General features: G+C 44.5%; 1 long non-coding RNA gene across 2 annotated transcripts in view; it reads right to left on the minus strand.

The window, feature by feature from the left end:
* The window catches only part of LOC102485766 (uncharacterized), an 11498-nt gene extending 10133 nt beyond the window's left edge, over positions 1–1365 (minus strand). For both annotated transcript variants that reach the window (XR_337388.1, XR_003547893.1), the window contains exon 1: positions 1291–1365. This is a non-coding gene — a long non-coding RNA (uncharacterized LOC102485766). The remainder of the gene's footprint in view (positions 1–1290) is intronic.
* Between the last annotated feature and the right edge of the window lie 14829 nt (positions 1366–16194).

Consider the following 16194-nt stretch of genomic DNA (forward strand, 5'->3'; position numbering starts at 1 on the left):
TTTACTGCAAAAACTCTGGGACCAGCAGGTGGCGTGGTGGTTAAGGCGCTGGACACTCCCACATGGCTGACCAGGGTTCGAGTATTGGACCTGGTGGCTTGCTTTCTTACTTCTTCTCTCTGTCACTCTCACCCTCTGTCTCTCTCTGGTCAAATTAAAAAAATCAATAAATGAATAAATAAAAAATAAAATAAATAATTATTAAAAAAAAGAAAAGAAAAAGAAAAAGTTGTGTCAGTTTTAAACTTTTTATCGGCCAAGTTTTTTCCTCTAACCTTTGACACCTGGTTCTGCTAGTTGGTAGCAAATGCTGGCAGAAGGCTAAAAAAAATATTGAACCAATTACTTCACCAGCACATTCAGAAACTGCCAATCAGGGAATTGGGAAGTTTCCTTCACACGTGTACGTGTGTGTGAACCTGTTTACTTGTGGTTGTGATTTTATAGCACATGACATAACAAGGTCACAGTTTTTGCTTGTAAAATTGTTCCTGGCACATTTGAGGGGACGAGTCTGTTACGTGGTGCCCTGCAGAGATGACAGTGACTTTGCAGGTATTTTGATCTCTGACAAGTGTGAAGACCACCCCTGGGAGCTGCCAGACTTAGAATTTTACATGACCATTCCTCTCCTAAGAGGGAGACCCGGTCACCCAAGCAGGGAAGAAATACTTGAAAATGCAGCAGAATCAAGACTTGATTTTTTTATGTTCTTTGAATGAGTTGAGACGTTAAATCTGGAGCTTGGCCGGGAAACTGGAACTTAGTGGGAGGTCTGTGAGGGTGGAGGGTGGGTTTCAAAACACAAAACAGGTGGTTTTCGGTGGTGCTGGCTGGCTGGGGAGCAATGGGGAGGAGAGTGGGGAGTATACAGCAGGCAGGCTTCTGGGAGGACAGGCCCAGCACCCACAGCCTGAGAGCAGAGGGTGACAGGTAGGGGCTCTGGAGATTCCTGCAGCGAGGGCCTGGGACTGCTGACTGCCCAGGCAGCACCTCAGGACTGATCAGGAGACCTGGTGCTCGGGCTCAGAGGCCAAGGGTGGAATGAAATCCAGCCATGCCTGAAGTCGCCCTCTGCCCCCCACACACACCCCAAGAAGACCACAGAGCCGCTTCCTCTGATGAAGCAGCAAGGATGAAGGCGACCTGGAATCTGAAGCCATGAACCCAGCCAGAGGCAGGATCAGCCAAGTCTGTGACAGGCTTTAATTACTTTAGGGTAAAAAATCTGCTTTGTACACATGCCAGGTGTCTATGCGTGCAAGCATTTCAATTTTTGGTTTGTTTTACCTTTCGTTGCTGTCGATGTTGTTTTAGTAACACTCTAAGTCAGAAGAGGATGCTGGGGTCTTTGTCCTTGGCTGGGAAGCCCCAGCTGGAGAATCTAGGAACCCTGTGTTGCCAAAGCCCTGGAAGTGAATCGTGGAACTGTGACAAAGAACATTCTAGAAGGTGCTACTCTTGAGTCTCCTGGGGAGCCTTTCATGACTTCCTTAACATGTTGCATGGACGAGGGGAATGGTGATTTTAGTGGCATTTTAGGCACTGGGGACAGAAAGGGAAGCATCCTCCTACCAGACATTAAAAGGGACAACGGAACCATGCCCCTCCAGCTTCCACGATGGACGACAGCACTGTGTGCATGGCTTGCCAGAGAACGCAGAAGCACTTCCGGACACACCAGCGGGTTGTGGCTGCCCGTTCTCCCTTGACTTTCTTCAGCTCTTACATGAAAACCAAAACCAAATAGAAACCGACAGTCTTTGTCACAGGCCTGCCTGACATCAATTAGCAGTAACCTCTGGCAAGTGGCAGAGGCAGTCCTGTAAAGGGCTCCGAGATGTTTCAACAGGAGTTGTTTAACGTGCTCTCTAAATGAGCGTTCTAATGACCATTCGCCTGGCAAGTCACCCAGGTTCCAGAGAGCAAAATGGTGACACTAGATAGGTGATCCTAGGAGCGAGGGATCAATCTGTGGCCAGAATAAGGCCCCAGGGCCCGCAATCCCTGCCTATTCCATTAACATTAGGAATCTTGCAACCATGTAGCAAACGGATGTCCCAGGACTAGCGACTGAACGCTCAGTCCCAGAGCTGTCATTCCAAGCTTTTGTCCAGAAAACATGTCCACGTTTCATGCTGAGGGGGGAGGAGTGGTGGCAGAGAGAAGGGGCAGGTAATTTATTCAGGAGCTGGAAGCCGGGGAACAGATTTGGTAAGCAAATACCTCAAAGCCCACTGGAGAGCTCCCATAAAACATAAACCCACTGCAGCAACTGGAGAGTGATTTAAATCCAGTCGGAATTTCTGGGGAGAAGGAGTAAAACTTCTCAGCCCTGTTCAAAGCCTCATGAATAACTTCACCTGACACGGGACACTACACCAACAGAAACCTGGGATGTCCGAAGGAAAACAGGTTTTCAACTAATCTCTGTTCCTCACGTCTATTCCTAAGTGGGGAGCCAGGGTGGGAGGGGAACCCAGACAGGAAGCTCACCGTTTGTAGACAGTTATATTTTGTCCTTGTGAACAACGTTGGATGGGAAACACATTTTCTGGCAGATGAAAGCTCGCTGGCTGGGCTGGCTAAGGGAAGGCCACGCAAACTCGAACTATCAGGATGTGGAAGTCATTTGTAACTCCCTCTAGGCTAGTGCAGGCTGTGAAAAGGAGAACCTAAAACGCAATAAACACCTAAGCTGGGATCTGCAGAGGTGGCGGCTCGTTATTCAGTTGCCTTAAACCCCATCTCCCACCTCCCACTGCAGACTCAGTGTCCTCCTCTACAGAAGTCACGTTATGGTGAACCAACAGCTAGACGGCTAGCCTTTGCAACTGCTGCTGGAAGAGTCTCCCGCCTGTCCTCGCTGGTCTGGGAAAACAGCCTTAGAAACAAGGGGTCCGGGGTAAGCGGAGTTGCTAGAACCTTCTCGAAGATCCCAGGGGTCTCGCTCCCTCAGGGTTAGCCCTGTTGCCCTCGGAGCGCAGCCCTCCCTGCCCGCTAAACGCAGCGCATCAGCTCGCGACCTGGGTGCCTGTCAGCGAAGTGGCGGCGACGACGGCGTTCCTGGGTGGCCAGGACCCAGAAGCAGCCGAGTTGTCTTCCCCTTGATGGCCACAGGAGGGCAGCAAAGAGGGCCCGAGGACGCTCGCCAGCCGAGAAGCCGGTGGCGCTAGGGGGACGCCAAAAGGGCTTCCTGGCGCTGGAGCCTGGATGGCGCAGGCAGCCCAGGAGGCGGCTGGGGTACCCGGCGGGCAGAGGGGCGTGGAGGGGGCTGTGCGGGAGACAACCACCGATCCCCAGGAGCAGCCCCACGGTCGACCACCTCTGCACCCAGGTTGTGCCGCCCGCCGATGGAGACCGGAGCCCTGCGAGCGGCCGCGAGGGGCGCTCTCAGCGCACAAGGCTCTGAGCCTGGGGAGAAGCGCTCCAACCTTCAGAGGGCATTGCGCCTGGCGGGAAAGGGGGCGAGCTTCTCCGGGGTTTCTGCTGCCCCTGGTCTCCAACCCACCTTCTCTGCATCTGGAGACCCAAAATCAGCCCCCGTTTTCAGGCGGTGTGAGCCTAAAGAACATGGATTTAGAACATACACTTTTATACTGAGTGCTGTGGTTAAGAAAGCGTAAACAGGAGCCAGCTTTGTATAGTTAAGAGGATGGGACCTTCCCACTTTCTCTTTTCTCCACCATACCTCATCCGTGCAGACATATTTCTGTCATTCCACTACGAGAAGTGAATGGTTGGCCTGGTTCTCTTCCCTTCACTAAATTGCCACCATTTCTCTTCTTCCTGCTCCCGACACATTTGAGCCCCAAATAGCCAGAGGTGCTAGTCCAGAGGGCTCCAACATACATGAAAATGGTTTCTCTTCTCCCTGCTCCCAGATTTAATTCCCGACACATTTGAGCCCCAAATAGCCAGAGGTGCTAGTCCAGAGGGCTCCAACATACATGAAAATGGTCTAGGAAAGGGAGAAGGAAGACGAAATACACCTATCAAAAGTCAACTTGCCTTGGGACCAGCAGTTGGCATAATGGCTCTCTCTCTCTACTCCCGCATAGTCGACCGCAGTTCAAGTCCCGGACCCAGCAGCTTAAACTCACACCAGGCGCGTGTGCGTGTGTGCCCAAGATCCCGAGAGGAGAATGGAGGAGAAGGGATTTCGGCGTGGCCATCCCCACGGGGGTGGGGGTGTGTGTGAAGGAGGCGGTGGGTGATTTCTCGCTTTCTGTCTCTCTCTGTCTGGCCTGTCTGACGAGCATGCTGGCCCTATAACAAAAACCTTTCAAAAAAAAAAAAAAGTCAACCCCCCCTCTTTGTGGGTTGTCACCAAAAGCAGACATTAGATTGTTTCATAAAATATTTTCTGGACTTTTAAAACAACTTTATTCTAAATTGACTTGCACTGATTTGTTTCACTGGTGTAATTTATTTTGGAAATTTACTTAACCTCACAGAGGATGCCTAGTTTGTATGTTCATTAGTCCTAGACCTTGGTTCAAAAGGACGGTGGAACTGCTGTCCTGAGTCAGAAAAAAAAATAAAAGCATCAAGATGGAAGCAGCACTAAAGCCAAGTCCAGTGGGATCTACAGAGTGGTCCTAAAAACGAAGTCCTGGTCTTCCTCTGCCTTAGTGCGTCCTGGTAGTAGACTGTGTGTCTCAGTTGAACCAGCACCTGCACTGGTCCAGGCCTGGTGCTGTGTGGAGCCGGCGCTGCAGAGGAGGCTGGAGGCTGCAGCCCAGCTGCACTCCCTTCCATGAATGAGGCTGGTCACCCTGGGCACGGAGCGATGCTCTGACTGAGCTTCCGCTGGGGCAGCCCTGGGCTCGTAAGGCACTGGCAGTGTGCTTTGCCCCTTCATGCTAGGATGCTGGCCTTCCAGTAACTCATCGTCCGTCCACTTGGTCCTGGCCCAGGCCAGCTCCTCTGCACTTTTTTTTTCTTCTTAGAGGTTTGGCGGCTCATTAACATCTCCACCAGAGGGTGAGCAGGAGAAAGGAAAGCCTGGAGCTCAAGGAGGCCTTGCCATTCTGGTAGTGAGTGCCTCCAGGGCTGGGCTTGGTGGGAAAAGTGCGCCGCTGCTGGTTACCACGAGATTTTGGGATTATCGGTGGATTTAATCTGGTCTTCTCACATCTACCATTTCCACAAATAATTAGAGTTTATTAGACACATTCAGATGTTGCATTAGCCTCAAAGAATTTAGAGAAAATCTAAATAGGCTTAAATACCATCTCGGAGTCCAGAATGTTAAGCTCTGTGCCTCAGATAATTAACATTTTTAGGGCCTTTCTCCTCCAGCTATGATCACTCCTAGGTAACAATTTACTAAGGACATTTTAAATATATATAATTTTTTTTTCTTTAGTCATGGTAGAGCACATGCAGAGAGAGAGAGGGAGAGAAATGGTCAACCCCCTTCCCAGGGTCTGATCACAAGGTGATCTTCCTCTAGTGCTCCAGTCTGTAGGATCTCGGATACACATGTGTGTGTCCATCATGTCACAGGCTGGACCCAGAAATCGAACCATCACTATGTGAGATCTGGTTTCTCTTGAGCAGTATGTTCCTGATGCTCTGTAACAGATTTGCTGGAAAGGATGAGCTAATTAGAAAAGCAGATGATGCATCACTGTTTCATTAAGAAGATCTAGACCAGGTGGGACCAGCAGTTAGCATAATGGCAATGTCGCTGGACTCCCACGTAGTCGACCGCAGTTCAAGTCCCGGTCCCGGTGGCTTAAAACACGCGGGGCACGTGTATGTGCATGCCCAGGATCCCGAGAGGAGAATGGAGGAGAAGAGACTGTGGCGTGGCCATCCCCCCTGGGGGGTGATTTCTCGCTTTCTATCTTTCTGTCTCTCTCTGTCTGTCTGGCGAGTGCACGTGACCTATAGCAAAAACCTCTTCAAAAAAAAAAGAAGATCTAGACCAGGTAACATTGGAGACTCAGGACTTTTCTGTTCTCCAAAAATTTGTTCTGATTCTGAAGGTGCTGAGAAGAGCCCCTGATATTTATACATGTGAGAGACCTTCAGGAAGAGTGTGATTTATAGGTAGCATCTCATGTTCCTGTATTATTTAACCATTTTTGAAACAATTTTATATTCATTGTCACATTTTATCTTCATCATAACTGTGAATAGACAGGGCGAATATTATCATCACCATTTCTTTCTGATGAAGAGACGTAGTCACAGTCAGAAATCTAGGAAGAGCAGAACAGAATTAAAATCTAGATGGCATGATGGTTAAAGCTCTGGACTCCTGCATAGTCAACCATGGTTCGAGTCCTGGACCTGGCAGCTTAAAAATCAAGCTGGACTTGTGTGTGTGTGTGTGTGTGTGTGTGTGTGTGTGCATGCTCAAAATCCCGTGGAATGGAGGAGAAGGGATTGTAGTGTGGCCATCCTCCGAGCAGGTGGTGATGGGATGATTTCTCACTTTTCTTCTCTCTATTGTTCTCTGGCAAAGGCACATGCCCTACGGAAAAACAAAAACAACAACAACAAAAAATCAGGGCCTTCTGATCCCCTTCTGCACACCATTGAAGTTCTGTAATACAACATCATAGTTTCTGGCCCAGCTTGGTCATGCAGTTCATAGCATACTAGACTGCAGTGCTGGAAGCCATACGGCTGACCATGTGTTTGGACTGGCCTGAAAACATGCATGGGTGGCCAAGATCCTAAGGCTCTGTGGCACTGGGAAAGGGCTATTGCAGTGTGCCGAGATTCTATTAAAAATGCTTTTTTCTTTCTCTTTTCTTTCCTCTTTCTCTCTCTCTCTCATGTGCTTGTGCATGTGCTTATTATCATAAAAAAATCATAGTTTCTTATTGGACTACATTTTCATGTCTGCTGTATGTTCTTTAAATGGCCACTACACTAAATATGCTCATTTTATACTGGTTTAATTATGCACATTCTACTCATGAAAAAAAGTTTGAGTCATTTTAAACATAGTATTTCCTTTAGAATTCTATTGTTATAATTTGACTTATTAGTTATATTTTCTGTCCCCAATAATCAGCAAGGTTTTAATCTGTGTTGGATAATTTCCTAGTCACTTGTAAATTATCACCCAATATTCACTTTATTCTCCACATCTTCTTTTCCATTACTAGAATCCAAGTGGATCCTGAGATATTCCCCAAAGGAGTGAATCAAGGTCCCAACTCGCCAAAAACAAAATAAAAAACAAAACCCAAGCACAAATAAAATGCTTAGGGCCAGCTGGTGGTGTGGTGGTTGGCATGGCTGAATCGCACGCAGCGGACTGCATCATCTGAGTCCTACACCTGCTGGCTTGAGAAACACACCAGGCACATGTGTACATGCCCCAAATCCCAGGGAGGGGCCAGCAGGTGGTGTGGTGGTTAAGGTGCTGGATTCCCAGATGACTGGCTGTGGTTGCAGTTCTGGACCTAGCAGCTTGCTTTTTCACTTTCTCTCTCTCTCTAGAGAGTACATATGCCCTGTAGCAAATTAAATAATAATAATAATGATAATAATAAAATTAAATAAGTAATCCTTTGGGGAAAAAAATCCCTAAAGGAGAATGGAGAGGAAAGGATTGTGGCATGGTCCTCTTCACTGGGGAAGGGGTGATTTTTCTCTCCCTCTCTCTCTCCAGTGAGTACACACACCCTATAACTAAGCTTGAACAACAATGCAATAAAATGCTTAATATATGTAATAACTACAAATTATTATATCTATATATTTTTTGGAAAGATCAACTAAAAGGGGCCAGCAGATGGTGTAGTGGTTAAGGCACTGGACTCCCATGTGATTGACCATGGTTTGAGTCCCGGACCCAGCAGCATTAAACTCACACCAGGTACATGTGTGCCTAAAATCCCGGGAGGAGAATGGAGAAGGGATGGTGGGGTGGTCATCCCCCTGGAGAATGATTTCTTGCTTTCTGTCTCACTGTCTTTCCAGTAAGAGCGTGTGCCCTATAGCAAAAATCTTTCTCAAAAAATAGATTGAGTAGAAAAAAAAAAAAAATACTCAACATGCTGATAGTCCAATCCATGCTTGAAAAAACATTTCAGCCTTTTCCATCAGCACCATCCACATTTTAAAAGACTGACTTTTTTTTTTTTGGAGAGATTTTCGCTATAGGGCGTGTGCGCTCGCCAGACAGACAGAGAGAGACATAGAGACTGAAAGCGAGAAATCACCCCCCAGGGGGGATGGTCATGCCGCAATCCCTTCTCCTCCATTCTCCTCTCGGGATCTTGGGCACGCACGCACATGCACCCGGCGTGAGTTTTAAGCCACCGGGTCCGGTACGCGAACCGCGGTCGACTACGTGGGAATCCAGCGACATAGCCATTACGCTAACTGCTGGTTCCCAAGACTGACTTTTCAGGGGCCTCCCCAAAGTATTTCCTTAAACCTCTGCCAACCTGGGGGTGGGGTGGGGCGTGGCGATGTTACATAAATATCTGCACTGAGTTCCTGGACAGGGCTGCACTATGGCCATATATGGGGAAAGGTAGAGGTTCCCGTGACTTTACTCTTGGAATATGTTAAAATGCATACGCCTCCATTTCTGCTCCCGAGAAGCTGGCCTACAGATGTTAAGTATTGGGGTGGTAGTGCTGCTGTCTATAGTTTACATGATGTCGGAAAGGCTTCTAGAATGTGCTTAAAAGGCAATGTTCAAAATTAGGCCCCTAACTTTCTTTGACGTAATTGTCTTCCTTTGGAATCACATCTTGAAGGAAAGGATGAAGATTTGGAAAGGGAATTAATTTTCTCAACCAGACTTATTATTCTCCCTCCACACACACACACACACACACATTTTATAATCCTATAAACTCAAAAACTTCAGCTAATTATGGATTTCTACCTGAATAATGCTGCTGTTTGAGTGGCTGCATGTCACTGTTTCTGGTTTCTGACCCTCTGTCAGGCCGATTCTGCTTGATTTCACTCATGTGCTGCTGCTTTTCATAATCCGAACATTGTCTCCACTCAAATGTTTCCAGCTTTGCACAAAACCTAACATTCGAAAGGAGGAAAATATTCATGACTCTTATTTGGATAATTATCACTTCAAGTTATTCTGATTTCTTGCAAACACTATACTCTGAGAAGAACATTTGAAAAAAGTTAGGAGACTGAATGTAAAAGCTAATTGTCTAATTTATGTTTTTAAAATAGAACTTAGGCTGTCTTTCATGTAATTAAAATATGACTTCCTCTCTATTTTCCATGCTCAATAAACTCGGTTACAATATATTTTGAAATGCAAGACCTTGAGTCTAAGACCTTAAATAAAGAGGCGAAAAACCTTTGAGGAAATTTTGAAAGATCCCGTTTCCTACTAATACGCAGAATGCAACCTCGAAAGACTTTATGGTGTGTAATATGTTTGTTCTCTATCTCCTAAACGCAATAATCTCTAACCACCGCTTGATCATTAGAGATTTATATTCACTGTAATTTATGTCAACTTATATCTGGGCTTTTTTTTGGTTCTTACTACGTTTGGCAGCCAACTGCTGGTGGAAACTAGAATGTTTCACATTAACCGCCCTCTTAAATTATTCCTATGAAATAATTTACTGTGGATTACAAATTCTTATATGGCATTTAAAGTTAATGATTAAGGCAGAGAGATATATCAAAAATGTGATTAGTCACATATGTACCTCACTTACATGGTTCCAACTCGATGCTTGCTTTAGAAGCATTGCTTTTTTAAAAGGTATTTAAGGGGTTTATATAGTTTTCCAATGAAAGACAGCACATTTTTAAAGGGAAGGATAAAGCGCACAGAAACGCTCTTCTAATTAAACAGGCATAAAATTATTTCCTGTTTAACAGCGGCCTGGCCTGCGTAGGCAGAGGTGTTGGTGTGTGGTCTGAAACTTCAAGGAGTGACGATGGTAAAGATCTCTTGCCTCCTCATTTGAAGGCAAAATGTAGAAATCCTAACGAAATGTAAGGTGGTGTCTCTTCTTCACAGACAGGAATTAGTAATGAAGTGACGTGCTCCTAGCAGCACAAGAAATGAACTGAGACCCGGAGTTCCCCATTCACATCTCAGAGTGAGCCACCTCCTAATTTATTGATATTTCTATTTCTCTGCATGGTTAGGATTAAGGCTTTTAGGTATTTCATCGTTCAATTTCATTTATCACCTGGTAAAGAAAAACACAGCCATGAAAGTTTTGTTCAAGTTTTATTTGCATGAAAGGAACCCCCAGAGGACTCTTTTGTAGCTCAGATATTTCTTTTTCTTGTCCCCTCCTCTCTCTTCCTATTGAACAGCAGTTTTCTTAACCCAGCTATTTATGATTCATTTCATGAAAGGCTAGGTTTTTTTCTGAGGGTACTAAAAAGTCTTAAAGTAGTTTTAGAGACTAACAGCTACAAGGAACTTTTTTTCCTACATGTTGTAAAACAAAGTCATTGTCAATAGTCTACAACCTGCAATAAACTATTAAAAAAGGAATTTATGATGGCTGGTTATTATCCTCCTGAAATAATGTTGTTACAAGTCTGCCCTTGTCAGTCAGCCACAGGAATCACGTGCTGGATTGCAAACAAAGGGAGGGTCTGGATCCACAGGGAGGCTCTAGGCAAATTACCCAGGGATTGCCTGGTCTGATAGTCCCTTATAGCCTTCGTCACCTTTTCAAAACAACACCATGATAGGCACACGCGTAGTTTATCCTGATTGCACTGAAGGGCACCTTTCTCACCGTTTGTGAGAGGGAGTTTGAATTGTGAATTTGGAAAGTATTTGCGTGGCTGTTAATGGCAGATTATGTGGGGGGTGTCTTGAGGGGTCTGGGGGAGTAGCAGACAGGGCGGTTTAGAAAGGTAGAGGTGTGTTCTGATGCATGTCAACTCATTTCATTGATGGTCATTTTAGTGTAAAGCTCTCCCTCTTCCACTCCCTGCCTGTGAACACTCTCTTACTGAAGCTGAGTTTATCTGGAAAGCATCTTCCCGGCCTTTCTGCAGACTGTGGGTGGGTGGGTGGGTGGGGGAGGGGAAGGGGGATTAGGAACAGAAATTTTCACCGTTGGTTGGTTGGATTCCTCTAAGACGGAGGTACGGAAAGGGTCTGCAGAGCCTCAATCACCGGAGTTAGAGTCCTCCTAGGAGAGAAAGCTGTAGAGAGTGACTTCCAGGAAAAAATCATGAAATGGTGTGTAGCTGGGGAGGCATGTAAGGTCTCACTAAGAAGGATGAGGAGGAGGAAGACAAAGGTCTCAATTCCAAGAGTTGAAGATACTAAATTCCCTGTTCCAAACTTTTATTATGTAAATCATCACTCCCTGAACACAGTATTTCTCAGTGAAAATAATAGCTCTATTTTTAAAATATTTTTTGTTGTGTCCACAAATGTTTATGTGTGAGGCGGAAGTACTCCAAGATTTGGGTAAATACTATTTAATATTAAATGATAAAGCAGAAAAAACATGGTTTTAAAATGAGAATAAGAGTTAGAAATTAAGAACCATCACTTCTTGGACATTAATTTGAATAAGCTTGCTCTACATACCATGGAATTCATTCCTTGTCTCAGAAAGTTATCAGAAGCATATGTCGAACATATTTCTGAAAGCCATATTGCTTAGTTCTGTGAAGCAATGTCTGGTGGAAAACAAAAAGAGCATACACTCTACTTTAATCCCATTGTCTTGAAAACGGAAAAGCTTTGTTATAATCTGAAATGATTAACTTATTTTGTAAACATAAGCAAACACTAATAAACTGCTTTAGGAAAAAAATATACATTGATTTAGAAAATTGAAATCAAAATCCAGAATTAAAAGTCACTTAGTATCGGGGACCAGCAGGTGGCATGGTGGTTAAGGTGCTAGACACTCCCACATGGCCAACCATGGTTTGAATCCTGGACCTGGTTGCTTGCTTTCTCACTTTCTCTCTCTCTGTCTCTCTCTGTTCAAGTTAAAATAAATGAATGAATAAATAAAATTAAATTAATTTTTTTAAAAAGTCACTTAGTATCAGGGCTGGTAGGTGGTGTGGTGGTTAAGACTCTGGACTCCCACATGGCTGACTGCAGTTCAAGTCCTGGACCTGGTGGCTTGCTTTCTCACTTTTTCTCTCTCTCTGGTCAAATTAAAAAAATAATAATAAATAAAAATTAAATAAATCTTTGAAAAAGTCACTTTGTAATTGTGCCTTAGTATAAATGACACAGCTTTTATAAGAGCTTTTTAAACAAGAGCTTTATGAAACTCATTGCTAAGGAAAAATCCAAAGTCTACTAAAATAGTTATAACAATTTTTATAACAATTTGAAAATTAAAGACAATAGATTAAAATTATAGACAATAAATATAATGAGGGACCAGCAGTTAGCGTAATGGCTATATCGCTAGATTCCTATGTGGTCGACCGCAGTTCGAGTCCCGGACCCGATGGCTGAAACCCACGCCGGGCACGTGCGTGTGCGTGCCCAAGATCCCGAGAGGAGAATGGAGAAGGGATTGATGTATGGCCATCCCCCATGGAGGGTGAGTTCTCACTTTCTGTATCTGTCTGTCTGTCTGGCGCGCACTAACCCAATAGAAAAAACCTCTCCAAAAAAAAAAAAAAAAAGAAAGAAATATAATGAAACATCTCCCAAAATTATGCTACTTGATAGTAACAACATGTTCAGCTTTTGTATATAAAATTTCAGAGCAGTCACTGTCCACTCACATTCACAATGATAACCTTTTAGTAGAATATTTACTTGTGGTCAAAATATTACTGTAGAAGTCATCCCCCTTTGAATGGCATTTATTACATCTGTATTTAAGAAATGTAAGGAAAAGAATTTCTTTATTAAGAAAAAAATAAGAAAACGACCTTTATTAAGAAAAAATGTGGGGCCAGCAGGTGGCATAGTGATTAAGGAGTTGGACTCCTACGTGGCCAACTGCTGTTTGAGACCTGGATCTGGCCCCTTGAAACACTCCGGGTGTGTGTGAGTGTGTGTGTGTGTGTGTGTGTGTGCCTGAAATCTCGAGAGAGGAATGGAGAAGGGACTGCAATGTGGCCATCCCCCGGGGGTGATTTCTCATTTTTTGTCTCTGTCTCTCCCTGTCTCTCTGGCAAGTGTCCACGCCCTATAGCAAAAATCTCAAAAAAAATTTTTTTTAAAGAAAAGAAAAAAGGCATAAGGCAATGTTGATTCTTGTAACATATTTAGTTTGATTCCATCATTATCTGTAAATAACCAGGGCAGAAGAAACATAAATCAGTGGCTTTCTGGTCAAACAGTGGCAATTCTGATATGTTTAGCCACTGAAAAGTTATGAGCACTTATCATTGTACTAGAAATAGAAAACCTAATAGCAAATACGGCTTTCTAAAATGTTTTTCGAAGTATCACCTTGGCTCTCTATGGCTCTGCAAATACAACTAAATAGAAAGCTACATCCTCTCTTTCTTCTTGACTTCAAACTTAGGTACAAACACACCTAAATGAAAACACAGTTTTCTGGAGTTCTGAGATGTCAGGAGTGCTGGTGACCAGAATCCAAGAACTTCCAGGAGAGGCTGTGGTGGGTAGAGAGAAACCATTTGGGGGTGTGCTAGAGGGCGCCCCTCAGTCCCAGGTTATCCACTCCTTGCCCTGAGCTACTCCCCACTCTTTGCTGAGGGACTGGTTTGGAGAAGTGGAGCTTCTAGTGTCAGACTCATGACTGAAAACATACTGAGGCAGCTATTACCAAGGCCAGCGAGCAGATGCTGAAAGGAGCAGTCGTTGAATCATAAACCATTGGAGCTGGAAATGTGGTCTTTCTAGGTAGTTTCCAGCTAACTAAGTACTACCCTGAAAATAGAGTAACCTTTTTATTATTATTATTATTATTATTATTATTTTAGTTCACTACAAGGCATGTGAGAAAACACCCCCAAGGGGGATGGCCACACCGCAGTCCCTTCTCCACCACTCTCCTCTTGGGATTTTGGGCATGCATGCGTATGTACCCGGTGTGTTTTTCAAGCCACTGGGTCTGGGGCTTGAACCATGCCATTGGCCATGTGGGATCTAACACCTTAAACACCATGCCACCAGCTGGCCCTAGAGTAACTTTTTTTTTTTAAGTTTGTATATTTCTTTTTTTCCATAAGCAGGAGAGAGAGATAAGGAGAGGAAAAAACACCTTCCAATCGGGCCTGATCATGTCACAACCCTTTTCCTCCAACTCTCCGATCTGTCAGGGTGTCAGACTTGGGCAAATATTGCTTAGTATTAAAATTTCTTAGTTGCATGCACACACGTGGTGTGAAGCTGCAATTCTTCATCCCATCAGGGCACAGGTACATGCATGCACCAGGTGTGAAGCAAATGGGGCAAAGGTTGGAACCTGGTTGGCCAGGTGGGATCTGGCTCCATCTACACAGCACCCAATTGCTGTGCCATGGAGCCAGTCCCCAGAGTAAGTCAGTCTTGAATCTCCATCCATACCTGTTTAATATTTAAATAGCAGAAACTGGTTTAGCCAAGGGATTGTAGATTAGAACGTATTTTGTTAGATTTTTACCTAAATAGTTCATGGGTTTTTTTAATATCATAAATTCGAGTCCAGCTCTCTAAAGTGCCATTACAAACCTGGGTCCCATTTGTGCCATCTGAGCCAGAGACTAGTGGTTTTCTATAGAAATATAATGTGATGCACATGTAATTTAGTATGTTCTAGCAGCTACATTTTTTAAAAGTAAAAAGAAACAAGTAAGGTTAGTTTTAGTAACAGTGCATTAGTTATGTATTGCTATGTAACAAATTAACCCCAAATTTAGCTGAAAACACACACTTACTATTTCTCAATTGCTGTGAGCCAGCAATGCAAGGGGCAGCTTATCTGGATAGTTGTGGCTCAGGGTTTCATGGAGTTTGCAGTCAGGCTATTGACAGGCTACATCATCTGACAGTCTGGGTCCCAAAAGCCTTGCTCCAACCCAGGACTCGCAGCTGGTGCTAGTTGGTGCCTGGCTGCCTCAGTTCTGCTCTATGTGGCATTTTCAGCACGGTAACTTATTCTTTACCGGAGCTGGGTTCCGAGACAGAGAGACAGAGAGACAGCGAAGGAGCAGGCTAATGAGAAAGAGGGAGCACCCAAGACAGAAGCTTCTGCCTTCTTATAATCTGCACTTGTAAGCTCCAGCTCATGTTTTCTGCCATATTCTATTTGTTAGAAATGAGCTGCTAAGTCCAGCCTGCATTCCAGAGGAGGGCATTACACACACATGGGCACAAATACCAGAAGGCTGAGATCAGTGGGGGCTATCTTAAAGGCTGTCTACTACAAACACGTTTCATCTAACTGATACGTCCCAAGTATTATTTAATACATAACCAATTTTAAAATGATTAATGATATATTTTATATTCTTTCTTTCATTCTGTCTTTGCTATGGGCTGAATGTTCTTGTCCCCCCAAAATTCAAAATACTAAAGCTCTATTTCCCAGTGTGATGGTACTAGGAAGTAGGACATTTGGAGGTAATTAGGTTCAGATGAGGTCGTAAGAGTGGGTCCTCCGTGATGGGATGAATGCCTTTCGGAAAGAAGGGAGAGATACAAGTTCTCTGCATGCAGCAAGGGAAGGCTGGTAAGGTCATAACCAGGAAGAGGCCTTCACCAAGAACCTCACTATCCTGGCATGCTGTTCTTGGAAGTTCAGCTTTTAGAACTGTGAGAAATAAATGTTTATTGTCTAAGCCATGTAGGATATAGCAATTTGTTGGAGCAGCCCAAACTGAGTAAGACGGTCTCCAAAATCCAGTATAATTTTTTTTTTGAGAGAGAGATTTGTCCTATAGGGCACATGAGTTCACTTGAGAAACAGAGAGAGAGAGAGAGAGACAGAATGCGGAACTCACCACCACCACCACCCCAAGGGGATGGCCATGCCCTTCTCCTTCATTCTTCTCTCAGGATTTTGAATATGCACACACATGTGCCTGATGTGAGTTTATAGCTGCTGGGTCCAGGACTCGAACCAGTCGACTATGTGAGAGTCCAGTGACATAACCATCAAGCCATCTGCTGGTCCCTCCAGTATATAATTTACACTTACAGTACACATCAGTTTGGACTAGCCACAGTCCAAGCCACACGTGGCAAGTGACAGCTGTAGCACCGCACACATCTAGACTGTCTGCAGCCACCTACCTAAGGGGTCTTCTTCAACA

The sequence above is a fragment of the Tupaia chinensis genome, unplaced genomic scaffold (genome assembly GCF_000334495.1).
Source record: "Tupaia chinensis unplaced genomic scaffold, TupChi_1.0 Scaffold145717_1, whole genome shotgun sequence".
In the NCBI taxonomy this organism is placed as follows: domain Eukaryota; kingdom Metazoa; phylum Chordata; class Mammalia; order Scandentia; family Tupaiidae; genus Tupaia; species Tupaia belangeri.